A 12746-nucleotide genomic window follows, 5' to 3' on the forward strand; every position below is an offset into this window, starting at 1 on the left:
ACAAGAGAATAATAATCATTTAAGAAACCAAAATGTCTTAATCTTGTTCATTCGTAATATAGTAATGGCGACAATAAAGTGTTATAGTGGATGGTAAAATTAAAAGTAAATATTATACAGGACTTGAATGGAATTTTACATTATTGGTAAGTGCGGATTATTATTTATTGTGAAACTGTGTATCTTTTCTGGCAAAATATTTACGCGCCTGCAAAATAACAAAGAGAAACCATTAGGAAAATATCAAAAATCGGCAAAGTTACTGTTTGTTTTTAAGGTTAGAGTATCAAAAATATTTATAAATATTAATTCTAAGGCTAAACAATTTATTTTAGCTGGTAATCATAACACGGCGTTAGTCTGCTAAATGTTTGCAAGTATTTCTTTAATTATATTTACAAATACGTTTTTTTATTTCTTGTAAAATGGCGACAATTTTTAAACAGCCTACAGGATAGTTGGAGAGCATTATAATCTTAGTAGCTGTGCTGTGTAATAAATAGAGTGTCTTTTACAGCTTTTGTAATTAAAACAGCTTTATAATAGAATATTTGTATTCGTTTGGCTGTATTTCGGTTCTCCGTACATAAGTTATAATTCTCTTTAGAGATCCGTATAACAAATAAAAAACCTGTACTGTAACTGTCATTCATTAAAAACATTCGTAAAAACTAAAAAACTAAAACTAGTGCCTACGTCAAATCATGGGATTAGTTGTCAAGCGGACCCCAGGCTCTCATGAGCCGTGGCGAAATGCCGGGATAACGCGAGGAAGAAGAAGACTGTAACTATCATATATTCCTTTAGTTTTATAATACACTTATTTTCAGAAATCATTACACTACTATACTTATACGAGTGTAAAATTACGCCAAAAGATTGTTATAAGCGACTCTATCAGTAATACAGAAAAAAGCTGTACTATAGCTGCCATTTATTCATTTGGTTTTATAATACCCTTACAGACAGAAGTTATACAACTACTATTCTTATAGGAGAGTAAGATTACGCCATAAGAAATAGCTTTAAAACGGGGTTGACAGATACATTTGTACAGCTACAAGTGCCAAGTGATACTACAATACAGCCTGTATACAGCTTTTACGATAAAATTAGCTTGTAGTGTTTCATAACGCTTAATGTTTTAAAACGGAGTTGACAGATACTTTTGTACAGCTAAAAGTGCCAAGTGTTACTACAATACAGCCTGTATACAGCTTTTACGATAGAATTAGCTTGTAGTCTCTCACAACACTTTTAGTTTTATAGTAGATTTTTTATATTCTGATAAAGCATCCCATGCTTCCGCAGAATCCTTTATAATGATTTTATACAGCTTGAGCTGTATAATGTCTGTAAAGTACCTTTTATACAGCTTAAATCTTTTCTGACACTCTTATACGTCCCTTAAATCACTCTAAGTTCTTAATTGGCTGCTATATTGATGTTGCCGACACTTCCATGCTACTTGGGCGGTTAATCCCGGGTTAGTGGGATGGTGCAAGTGGCGCTAAGTGGTAAAAACTTTAAAGTTTTTAAACAATGCGAAATAAAAATAAAAACGTAGTAGGATAACAACAGTAACAACAGGTACACAAAACATTATTAACTATATTCATTATTTACTAACCATTAATAGGTACTAAGGTATAGATTGGATTTCGTTTATTGCAAATTAGAAAATTCGCGCGGCGTTACGACTGTCGCCGAAATAGTGTTGAGTTTTAAATTTATAAAGTTTATCATGTATGTATGTGTGTTTGTTTAGTCAAAGTGAGTATTTTTTGACGTGATAACGTCTTATAAATCGATGAACACCGGTAGCATGCACGAAAAGTGTCACGTTGTGGACAGATCTCCATGGTAACGTTGTGGACAGATCTCCATGGTAACGTTACATCCAAAGTATGCAATTTGTCATAAATGTTTCTTATGAGTCTTATCACGTTATCACGCAAAATTATCGTCCGTAAACCGACTTTACAGACAACCTTTTTTTTAAATATGAAAGTCGCTAGAGACCTCATACTATTGTCACCGTGACAAAGTACAAAATGGCATCTTGGCAGGGCCCGATTCGGATTTTGAAATAGACATCTATTAGACATCTTTTAGACAGCACCAAGATACGATAACGATATGTTTAAGATCTAACCTGTCAAATTTGACATTTGCGCGATTCTGGAGATAAGGTTGAACGATATCCACAGGATATGACTTAGAGATCCAATTCACTTCTAATAGATATCTTACTCTATCTAACGTAAAAGTGACATTTTTTGCCCGAATTGCGCTGCAAAAGAGAACTAGTTGATATCTAAACTATAAACTAGAATGGATCTAGTACGTGTCGTCTCTTGTGAATATCTTGAAGTTCGAATACGGCAGCAGAAATTATTTTTTTAACACCTACAAAGTTTAACAAAAAATAGTGGAGTTCCGTTTAACGGCATATTCGGTATCGTGTTCTAACTCAGGGGGTCTAGCCAAGTTGACCACCGTACATCGATAAAGCCAAAGAAAATAAAAAACCGGACAAGTGCCAGTCGGACTCGCCTACCGAGGGTTCCGTACTTTTTAGTATTTGTTGTTATAGCGGCAACAGAAATACATCATCTGTGAAAATTTCAACTGTCTAGCTATCACGGTTTATGAGATACAGCCTGGTGACAGACAGACGGGCGACGGACAGTGGAGAGTCTTAGTAATAGGGTCCCGTTTTTACCCTTTGGATACGGAACCCACCCTTTGGAACCCTTTGGACAAGTAACGTGACTATTTTCATACATTATTTAAGTTTCGATTGGCGTTTTATATCTACGATTGCCATCATGGCTAGGCCTCAGGTTTTATAAATTATGAAGAACGCTATTTGCCTATTCAGTATTTTTTTTTTTCAAAAACGCGGGGTCATATTAAAGGCCAGTATAGCTTCTGGGAATAGGCACACTGCTACTTTGGCACTAGACTATAAATGTAACCTATAATAAAACGCTAACTAATTAGTCAGAACAAAACAAGATAATAGACCAAGAGCTAGGCACCAGAAAATGGTATTTAAAATAAATAAATAAATATTAGGCGACATCTTACACAGATCAACCTAGCCCCAAACTAACGCTGCGTCTTACGTAAAGGTAGACTTCCGAGCAAAGCGGCTCCGGCGACACTAACGCAGCGACACTGACGCGGCGACAGAGCGATAGTATTATCAAAGAGAATAGATAGTATAGAGGGGTCCTGTCGTAGTAAATTTTGAAGTCACAGTAAATTTACTGCCATCTATCGACACACGACTAAAACTCAAAATGTAAACGTATAAAATTATCAAAAAAATGTATATTTAGGGATAAATGATTTTATTATTTTTATATAATTTTGACCCATGTTCATTCACTGATATCTATGTGTTTAAATTGTCAAATATGAAACGGTGTCGTCACGCCATCTAGCCGACCATAGGCCAAAGGTGTGTGCGCCATCTATCCGAGAATGACTTTTTCTTGATTTCCGAGGCACGTTTTTTCCTTAGACTTTATTCATCTTATACGAAGTTACATTATGTCTTTGGTATTATGCAGTATGGAAATGTATGAACTTACTTCCGAGCGCCGCGTCACTATCGCAGCGAAAGTGGCGCCGCGTCAGTATCGCTCGGCGATAGCGGCCGTGCTACGTCTGCGCAAGCACTGTCGCGCAGTCGCTGCGATCGCACGTGGTTTTGAGGCTATGTTAATATTTAAAATATCTAAAAAAATAATATTAAACCGAGAAAAGCTCCTGAATTTGTCATCGTTCTCGTTTAAAGGCTTTTTTTTCAAGATGCTATATGTGCTTTCATCTATTCTACTTTTGAAAATTGGGTTGGGTAGGCTTCGCTCCATACTGTAAAAGTAACGAAGGAAAAGATCGTGATCCTCCGCTTCTTCTAAAAATATTTTCATAATTGACCGGTTTATCATAAGTATATCACGTCTGCACCGTTTGGAATAACAACTGCGACTGTCGCCGGAGTCGCGCCGCTCGGAAGCGAATCTGCGACACTGACGCAGCGGCTCTGACGCTGCGGCTGTTGCGTCAGAGCCGCTTTGCTCGGAAGTCCAGCTTGCCAGCTACAGGCCAGCAAAACTTTTCAGTTGAAAAAAAAGGAATGCAAAAACAAAGTAATTTCAATTTGATTTAAACAATTTACCAAAATTTTGAACAGACTTGCATTTCTTTTGTTTCGTTCTGTTTCAAAACAAAATAAATTCAACCGATTTATTTTACTTCTGATTTCAAATTCAATTACCAATGTTTTTGTATGCTCAGGGAGTAGTATACATTTATATAGTATACAATTTTTGGGCCTAGCTGCTGGTCTATAACAGTGATACAAACGTAATTTAGGTTGATTAACGCTATCACCATATGGCGGAGGCGAAACACGCGTTCCCTAATTAAATGGGTATTCAATGTTTGCCAAACTACGATGTTGCTAACTAAAAATATGTAAGTACCTATGTACACCTAATAGGTACCTTCATAAAGGGCGCCCTTTCCAAAAATTGAGGAATAACTTTGATGTAATTATACCAGCAGTCACAAATAAAACCAAACTATTAAAAATAATACCATACATTTAAAGTATGGCCACGAAAAAATCTGGTATGACAATATGGTAAATCTTTTGAATGAATGAGGATTTTCAAGCAGCATTATTTTTAATGATTTGTGGCTATCAAACCACATTATAAAAATACAATCATAATGTAACGTTAAGTTGTTTGTGAGTTTCAGCATTATATATTCCACCATACCTATGTTTTGCTGAACAGCGTTTTGGAAACATGACGGAAACACGGAAAAATGACGAGAGTATGATTCCAATTAGTATTTACTATTTTCTTAATAAATAATTTGTCAAACTACTATCAACTGCAAACTATTTGGAATATATTTAGATTTTTTGGATAACCTTCTTGTGCGGTCAGGAAAAGGGTTAAATAAAAGCGTGTACAGTCACCTGCAATAATATGTTACTCTTCGAAGGCCGCAAAAATATGTGACACGCTCTTATGGCTCTACAAATAAGATCGTGTCAGATATTTTTGCGGCCTTCGTTGTGTAACATATTATTATAACACTTTAAACTCTCGCGTTTTGTACACATATTTAATTACACAAACGGGTTTACCGCGATATAATTTCATTGTTTTTACCTTTAATTCCGACGTTTCAGCTGAGTTGCACCAGCTGTGGTCACGGAAAGACCACAACTCTCGCAGTAGTGACCACAGCTGGTGCAACTCAGCTGAAACGTCGGATTTAAAGGTAAAAACAATGAAATTATATCGCGGTAGACCCGTTAACATATTATTGCAGGTGACTGTATTAATGGCACTTCCAGGTCACTTAGAGCCGCGAAGTACTCACACAAAAAGGTGTCTGTGTCAGGTGAACGTCACCTGCAGCGTCTACGACGACATTCTTAGAGGCATACCGACTACTCTTATTTAAATTGAGGTTTTCAGAAAAAATGGTACCATTTACTTTTTTCGAAAAACCATCAACTTTTGGGTTATTTAGACTAAGAATCACGAGTATTATTGAATGAGACAAAGAAAAAAAGTGTCCCCAGTTTGTCATAGAAATTTTGGGTCTCAATTTTGTAACGGTCCATACAAAATGTATGTGAAAATGCGTTACAAAATGAAATTTTTTTGGGAGACTTTTTTTCCTTTTAAATCTATAGTTCCCGTGATTCTGAGTAGAAATAACCCAAAAGTTGATGGATTTTCGAAAAAAAGTAAATATGTGAAAACTTTTAAGTGAAAATGCCCATATAATAGGGCTCTCTTTTCCTAATATATGTATAATCGGGGACATTCGCCGTGAACCACCTTGATTAAGGGCAAAAATCGTTTAAACGTCTTGCAGACGGTCAGGCGATATCATAAAAGTGATGACCAAATAGCATTGCACTTAAAAATGTGGGTGTTGAAAAAAAACAACGGGTTGCACTCCGGGAGTGCCGGCAGAAGTGAGCAATATAACAGTTTTTCGATCAGGTCACGTGTCCGTCTTACGAAGCGTCTTACGTCTTACGCTGTCGCGAGTTTAACATTTTTTCCCCATCACAAAAAGTGCACAGCGCCGCTAAAGAAGTTTTCACTTCAAAAAAGGTTAGCTCTGGTAAAGTTTATTGCCGTCATTGTCTTTGTGACGCCCGGCATTTGCAAATTAAGATAAATGCATCCTAATTGGTTATCTTTATGGGGAGGCGAAGCTTAGCCTAAACAACAACAACTAATAAACTATCCTTACTGCCTATCGTTTGTCTCATTACCTGTTTTTACCCTTTTCTATTGAGATAAAGAATCCTAAATTCATCGTAATTGGTCATCTCTATGGAGGCGGAGTTTAGCTCGCTCGTAAGGATCCAGGTAAAAATTTTCTGAAGTGGTTCACCGGGAATGTCCCCGATTGTAGGTACTTAATTTAGTTACTTTACTCTTTGGGTGAGAGGGTGTTTTTATACTTTAAATAAAGTGTTCGATTTTGTTAGATCTTAAGACAGTGTTGTTTTCAGGGTTCCGTACCCAAAGGGTAAAAACGGGACCCTATCGGCGCGATTCGGGAAATGAATTAGAGATTAACTATTAGATACGATATAAGTAGTAAAGATAATATCTTTACTATTTCATATCTAGTGAATCTCTAATTCATTTCCCGAATCGCGGCGCCAGCCGCCATAAGGATACCTTTTGCAGTGGAACGTGACATATATTTACTATATCGTATCAAGTAATCTCTAATTCATTTCCTGAATCGAGCCGTATTACTAAGACTCCACTGTCTGTCTGTCACCAGGCTGTATCTCATGAACCGTGACAGCTAGAATGAAACGCAGTTGAAATTTTCACAGATGATTTATTTATTTATTTAATCTTTATTGCACAAGGAAAACACAAATGTACAAAAGGCGGACTTAATGCTACAAGACATTCTCTACCAGTCAACCTTCGGGCAAAGCATATAACTTCTATTTATTATGATGTATGTATTTCTATTGCCACTATAATCAACAAATTTTAGAAACAGAATAAAATAAATTGTGGGGCTCCCATACAACAATCGTGATTTTTTTGTTAAGTATTTATTGTTAATTGCTATTGTTATTAACATTAGACTTTAGGGAACAATATCATTGTTCACAAGATATCTCAAGTGCTAAACGGCCAATAAAAAAAAAACAACTATACCTCGCGTAGTTTACACCAATACCATCGTCCACACTGTTGACTGACATTTTGTGAGCCTTATTTCAAGGGAGTAAGATTCACCTATAGTCAAAAAAGTGCTTCTGTTAGTACGTAGGTCTGTAGCAGAACACTCTACGATGATTAGCCGTGCTACTTGCAACGGGCGATTTCTTCTAAACATTAGAAGAAGAAGAAACATTTATTTAACATCTTAATTGGGTATAAAAAATAACACATACAACACAAATTACACAAACTAGATCCTAAACAGGATCCCCACTCAGCATAATGCCACAGCAAGCCTTGACGCTGATGTAATAATTCCATAGAATTCATAATATATATGTAAACTCCGTACAAAATAAAGCAAAGGTTTAAAATATGGTTGTATTTTCGACGTGTGATACTGATAATGAAAATAGTGATTTCACTTGATAAATATGTTGTTTATTAAGTCAATTAAACAGTGACTAGCACCTACCATAGATTTTGATAAAACTATGATTTTTATTTAATTTTTCACTAAGGTCCCGGTTTTATCCCACTTTCCTCTATAAGCGTAAATAAAATGACTAAAGCAACACAGGTATTCCGCGAAAACTAATACATTTTGAAATCACAGCACTTCATCTTTTAAAAACGTCAGCGAAAACATTTTTTTTGCTATCACTACTTGTGTCTACGGCTGATAATTCGCGCCAGGCGGAGCGGCACTTTTAATCTCAATATTGAGATGAGGACAATATGCTAGTGGTGGGACAGAGGAAACGAGGATGAGTATGAGATGAACGCAAGTATCACCTCAGGCGCGGCCAGTACGGCTACCACCAGTTTTGACATTGACATAACGTTCACGTTTACGTAACTTACTTTCTATGCATCTCGCTCGTACTCGCATATGCGAGCAATAGTGCAAGCGAGATGTACAGAAAGTAAATTACGTAGACGTGAGCGTTATGTCAATGTTAAAACTGATGGTAGAGGCTCAGGCGGCTTAGCACGGTCGCGTTTTTATCCCTTGTCACCATGCCTGTCACGTTCTAACAAGTACGTAAGCGAAAGGGACGCGCATAGTGATAGACGATAAAAATGGAACCGTGCTGCGCCCACAGGCCCCTATTTCACCACGGTGACAGGTGCGACAATTGTCGACATCACTGTTACTGAGGCCACAGGCCTCCATAGGCTACGGTAATCGCTTACCATCGGACGGGCGATGTGCTTGTTTGCCACCAACATTTTAATTAAAAAAACCCCATTATATCGCCAATAAATAAGTACTTACTTATTTTGCCAAGCTAATGACATTTGTCACAAGAAACACGACTGTTGTCACGAAATTCCGACAGAGAACGCATTTCCTGTCAAGAATTACCGAAAATTCCTTTAAATCTTGTGACCAATGTCATCATCATCATCATCATTAACTTCGCAAGAGAAATACCTGTGTTTTGCCCATGGATGCCTGTGACGTCAGCAACAGTAACATTTGTCGAATTGTCGCACCTGTCGCCGTGGTGAAATAGGGGCCAGGAGCTCCGCGCTCCTCGAACGCGGTTGGCCAAGGCAAAAAAGTGTCTCAACTACATCGGTTCTAAAATATTTAATCAAGTCTCCGATGACATAAAGACTACTAGAAACAAGAGACGAGAGACGTACCTACTAATGCATCAATTACCCAGCTCCGAGTAAAAACTCGTCTATCGACCATAATAATATGCCAACAGCGCATACTATCATATTTTGGACACACAGTGCGCAGAGGCGACGAAAGTTTGGAAAAACTGATTGTGATTGGACACACCGAAGGCAGGAGATCACGCGGTCGTTCACCAATAAGATGGACCGATCATGTTAAAGACTCGTCATCCTCTGCTTTCTACACGGTCGTCAGAGACGCGTTGGACAGAAACCGGTGGAGACAGATCATCCGCTCCAGATGCAACCCTGATACTGACCACGATCCTCAGACATGAGGGACCGACCGAAGAGAGATAGTAAAATGAATTAGTGCTGCTGTCGTTGGAAATGGACTGTCACCTTAACTTGTTCGTATCAAAACTGAAATCTTAGTCTGAAATCTGACTTAATACTTAATTGTGATATATTTTTATGATGTGACGTGTAAAATTATTATTTTATAAATAAATAAATTAAATTAAATTAGTAAGCATCTCATCCGCGCTTTTTAGGGTTCCGTACCCAAAGGCTAAAAATGGGAGCCTATTACTAAGACTACACTGTCCGTCTGTCTGTCTCCAGGCTGTAATTATTTACGAGTGAGTAAGAAACGAAACTATTTTGTTCAGTATCCCTAGTGTAAACTTGTATGGGATTTTGAACAGCGCGCCAAGCGGGGCGTTTTGGAAACTCAAAGTCCTATACAAAATGACACTTAACGCAAACGCGTACATCACGTCACGCTATCGAATGAAATTTACACTAGGGGTTCTGATAATTAAAATACTCACATCATAAAACCCAAGAAAATAATACAAACTTGTACAACCCTACTCTGTCTTCTTCCTCACTCCACATATAACAAAGCAGCTATCTCTCTCGCACTAAAGCCCTTTGTCAGTTAGGAATTCGAAATATCCGCGCCGTGTTGAAATCTGAGGACTTCGTATTGCATCCTGAATTTAGAGACAGAAGGGACATTTTTACTTGTAATAAAATACAACAGTTTACATTAATGCAAAATGCTGTCTCGAGAATTGATATAATATTTTTCTCTAAAATGGACGGCAAAGTCGACTTTGCCGTTTAAAAAATAGGCCGCGCCGCGAAGCGCGTAGTTTATGGTCAGTCAAAAATTAAAAAGTTAAAAACATTGCAGTCTCGATTTTGGGACTGCAATGTTGCATACAAATTCCATTATTTGTCGAGTTCCAAACTTTTTAAAAGTTGAAATGGCCATATCAAATGAAGGCACAGGCCCATTAAACAGCCAAACAGATGATAAGTACCGCGACTATTTAGCTGTCTCAAATAGGTTGGCGTATTTTCGGCAGAAAAATACACTTCTATTTTTTTATTAAAAAAATAAAAAGGCGGCAAAGCTAATTTTTTCAATTGTTTCTACTTTTTTCCGTGAAAATATATACGTAAGAACGTTGCTTTTGTAAAATATTTCTATGATATTTATATTTCTTGCACAATTTTTGAGAAAAGCACTATATATGACTCGGCTGGAAGGCTACTTGCTGGCTTCGGATTCAATTAAACGGACTCCCAAGGTCGTCCGTTTAAAACGAATCCTCAGCCTGCAAGTAGCTGCTTCCGAGCCTCGACAATAATGTACTATTAACGACCTGTATCATAAATAAAAATTTGTTATTTGATGGGTTTTCACACCAATATGTCTAAGCTCCACTTGCACCATCCCTGTAACCCAGGGTTGACCGGTTAAACGGTTAACCCAGTGCCAAATTGTACTGGTAACCATGGTAACTCCAGGTTTAACCGGTTAACCCCGGGTTAGTGAATGGTGCAAGTGGCCCTAAGTGATACTGTTGATTGTATTTTTAAAGTAGTTTACGTGACTGCTACTATGCTCTGCTTGTATGAAAGGCATTGAAATACAACCCACACGTTTATGAAATGAGCTGAATGCGAGTTTCATAAAATCATCAATCGAGTGTTTTAATGCCTAATTATGTGCAGTTACGTACACTGCGTTACCCACACACATATAAGCTCTCTATGATGTGTTCTGGGACCGCATATTACGGCTGCCATTGCGGCATTTTCAGTCAGTTTCAGCTCAATGGAATAATGGTAAGTGGGCCTTATTTGGATTTAACTTGAACATACATACAAATATTGCAAGTTAAATATAAGAGCTTGCAAAGAATAAAAAAGTTTCAATGGGTTTTTCCTGATGCAAAGGTTGTCCATCGCAATCTAACGCGGCAACGCAGCGAGCGTGATGGGCACCTTTGCGTCGGGGGCAGCCCGGGACGGGCTTCAGTAGGTAATTTATTGTATACTTATTTAGTTTATATTTATACCTAAATTTCTAGGTAGGTACAATTCTTTTATAATATAATATATGTAAATTCGTAGGATTGAACCTGGAACCCTCGATCAGTACCTCTGTAATAGGGGTCGGGAGAAATCGACAGTCTGAAGGTCCCGCAGGGCCCAGTAACACCTTTATATTGTACTCGTAGACGGCCAAACGGGTAGGCCGAGAGCTTGGTAGGTAAAACACTAGCTTTTTAGGGTTCCGTACCCAAGGGGTAAAAACGGGACCCTATTACTAAGACTCCACTGTCCGTCTGTCTGTCTGTCTGTCACCAGGCTGTACCTGTAACCGTGATAGCTAGTCAGTTGAAATTTTCACAGATGATGTATTTCTGTTGCCGCTATAACAACTAATACTAAAAAGTACGGAACCCTCGGCGGGCGAGTCCGACTCGAACTTGTCCGGTTTTTGTTTGAGTTTATTCCTTAAGAATCGATTTCCATAAATAAGCCCGGGGTATTAAATTTATGTGGGGTAAAATCAAACGTAGGTAACGATATACAAGTGCCCTACTGTCCTCAAAATATCTCCATACTTAATTTTATCTAAATCGGTTCAGCGGTTTAAGAGTGAATAGGTAACAGACAGACTGAGTTTCGCATTTATATTGTTAAGTAGGAATTTTTCGTATTATAGTTATTGTTTAATTTGTGATGTAATAACTAATATTGACTTATTTACGTAACAAAATCGTCTCAGTAAACGTTACTATCTATTTTATCAGCATTATTATTTACAGTAAATATCTTGCTCCAATGGTTGTTTTACTATATTATTATACTAGCTTTTGCCCGCGATTTTGCCTGCGTGGAATTAGTTCTAGCAGTTAGAGCAAGCATAGCGCCTGGAGAAAATGTAATGGCAATAATTTTGAGCATATATTATGCTTACACCAATTAACTGGCAATTCATTCATTTTATCATTTCCACCCCACATTTCACCCTCTTTAGGGATGACGTCCGACTTAAAAACTATCCTATGTCCTATGCCCAAGACTCAAAATATATGTCAAAATGTATGTCAAATTTAAACTAAATCCGTTTAGCTGTTTAAGCGTGAAGAGGTAACAGATAGACATACAGACAGACACGCTTTCGCATTTATAATATTATTAGTATATTAGTATTATTATATGTTATGCTTTTATGAACATACCTGTGCAATTCTGCAACGTGAACTAACTACCTACTTTACTCGTGCGAGTAATAAAAATATTTGAATAAATAAGTTAAGCATAAAATCTAGTAATATAACACACTTAAAATGCGTGGCTAAAACGCTATTGTTACTATATAATTCATTTTTTAAACTTAATGCCTAATCTGTACAATAATGACTATAATGAGTTAGGTAATCATTTGACGTCAGTTGGGTACTTTTAGGTAAATATTATTGAATTTTACATACTCTGAGTCATCTTCCCCGCGTTGTCCTGGCTTATTGCCACGGCTCACGGGAACCTGGGGTCCGC

General features: G+C 37.4%; 1 protein-coding gene across 1 annotated transcript in view; it reads right to left on the reverse strand.

Moving 5' to 3' along the window:
• Nucleotides 1–12460, reverse strand: part of LOC134801942 (uncharacterized) — a 49768-nt gene extending 37308 nt beyond the window's left edge. Inside the window, exon 1 of the mRNA XM_063774574.1 lies at nucleotides 12431–12460. The gene's annotated coding sequence lies outside the window, so the exon portion shown is untranslated. The remainder of the gene's footprint in view (nucleotides 1–12430) is intronic.
• Between the last annotated feature and the right edge of the window lie 286 nt (nucleotides 12461–12746).

Source organism: Cydia splendana, chromosome 23, assembly GCF_910591565.1.
Source record: "Cydia splendana chromosome 23, ilCydSple1.2, whole genome shotgun sequence".
Lineage (NCBI taxonomy): Eukaryota > Metazoa > Arthropoda > Insecta > Lepidoptera > Tortricidae > Cydia > Cydia splendana.